The sequence below is a fragment of the Macrobrachium nipponense genome, chromosome 20, assembly GCF_015104395.2.
Source record: "Macrobrachium nipponense isolate FS-2020 chromosome 20, ASM1510439v2, whole genome shotgun sequence".
Lineage (NCBI taxonomy): Eukaryota > Metazoa > Arthropoda > Malacostraca > Decapoda > Palaemonidae > Macrobrachium > Macrobrachium nipponense.
The window spans coordinates 52723832-52726331 of NC_061089.1; positions in this window are offsets into that span (position 1 = coordinate 52723832).

Sequence of the window (2500 nt, forward strand, 5' to 3'; positions counted from 1 at the left end):
GAGGAAAATAATGATGCCGGTGTTGATAATGATACTAATGATAATAATGATGATAATGATAACAATGATTATGAGATTGTAATGATGATGATTATTATGATAATTATAATAAATGTTGCTGTAATTATAATGATTTTGTAATGATGATGGTAATGATGTTGACAATAATAGTGATGATAGTAATGAGACAAGAATATAAGGTTTCATTCTCTGTCATTTCGTTCGTTACGATGTCTCCGCGGACGGACAGACAAATCCCTCTCAATAGTCCTCTTTTACAGAAAACTAATAAAAACTGAGGTGGAATTAATGCATAAGGCATAAAGACACAAAGAAGGATAACCATAAACAATAACACGACTCACAGGACGCTTCCGGATATCTGAAGCAGGAAATCCAGAGCGAGGGATGCAATGCGTACATCAAAACATCGCATCCACCTTCATTTTAACATCAGATCCTTGACGAGTAGGATCGAGTCAAGAGAGAGAGAGAGAGAGAGAGAGAGAGAGAGAGAGAGAAAATTCTGCGCAGAAAGCATCTTCAATAACATGGTTCACACTTATTCCTTGGAGAAATCCACTGGCTTGGAATAGGTGGCGTTCACTCGGGCGTTCCTTTATGAACTCTCTCAGAACGAGGCGATTTCACAACGGAGGGACAGATGATGATGTTGACATTCTCCTTCGTATTTACACTATGAGGGTCGTTCTACCTCTCCACACCCCCCACCCACCTTCCCCCGACCTTTTTTTAACGAGAGGCCTTCAATATAATTATTACGTTGCGAGAAATAGGAATCAATGATGTCTTCCTGTTTTGTATATGCGGCCTCAAATAATCAGTGCCTGACGAATTTATTTTCAAGACATAACATCATAACATATTTATTTACGTTAGATATATTAAGCCGTAGTACATACACACACACATAAACACAAATACACATATACTATATATATATATATATATATATATATATATATATATATATATGTGTGTGTGTGTGCGTACATAGTATACACACATACATACATACACACACACACACATATATATATATATATATATATATATATATATATATATATATATATATATGTATAGATATATATATATATATATATAATATATATATATATATAGTATATATATATATATATATAGTGTTTATATATTTCAATAATACAGAGACGATAATAATATTAATCTTCTTTCAATAATTTTGGGATTCATTTCATTTCCTGCAGCGTTTACGGAACAGACACTAAGTGAACGCATTCAATTGCTTGAATGCATTTGTCTTTCAAAGTAGAAAATATAAAACCACAAAAGAGTAAACAAACCACGCCTATAGGAGGCTACTGCTTCACTTCCTGACCTTAGCGAATAATGTTCGAAGTGGGTCGTTAATGTGCTGACGTCACGAGAGGAGGGTAGCGCTGAGATCATGATGACATGATGAGGTTTTTAACCGTTACGAAGCTGCTTTTCACAGGGAGTGGAGAAGGAACTCATTGTGGAGCATAAGATCTATCCGTCGATTGGTGAAGCTGTGGCGCGATTCGCTAATTTCTTATTTTCTTTCTTTAAGGGTGTTTTTGCAGTTTCCTTTGAAGGATATTTTTGCAATTTTTTTTTTCTTTTGCCAGTGGGTTTTTGCTTTCAGGAGGAAGGCTTCGAAGTCGTCTTCGAAACCATCAATTCGGTAGATAAACATGGGCGGTCGGCGACTTGATTCCAGTTAATGGAATGAGTTCGCCCTTAAGCCGGTTCTGGTTTTTCGTAGCCATGACTTCTCCCTATCCTTCCCCTTATCTCTTCTCCTCCCCCCAACCCCCCTTCCCTCATCCATTAATCCTGTTTTATCCAAAGGCACCCCTTCCCATTTCCCTCCACCTTCCCTCCTTACCCTTCCCCTCCTTCATTTCCTCTTCCCCTCCACCACTCCCCTCCCCTCCTTCACCCTCCCCTCACGCCGCCCTCCCCTCCCCTTCTCTTTCCACCACAACTCTTTTCTATCCAACTCTTTTTCTCTCTCTCTCTCTCTCTCTCTCTCTCTCTCTCTGTTATCATTTTCTGTGATTTTATGAATTGCAATCTAATGTTATTACAAGAGAGAGAATACCTCCCTCTCTCTCTCTCTCTCTCTCTCTCTCTCAATCCTGTTTTATCCAAAAGCACCACTTTCCCCACCCGACCTTCTCCCTTCCCTAGAGGACCTCCTCCTCCTCCTCCTCCTCTTCTACCACCTCCTCCTCTTCCTCCTCCTCCTCCTCCTCCTACACTGCAGGCTCCCGAGTGATTTACCGCTATGAGTAAGTAAGATATAAGTTAGCGATAATCAGCGCGTTCCTCGGCCAATATTGTTATCCGGGTAATTGGAAATCCGGGCAGCTAAAAAAAAGAAAAAAAGAAAAAAAATAGTCTATTGCAGTGCCGACTCGACTATCATTACTCGATATCATAAACTGTTTTATGAGTTTTTAATTCAAACAAG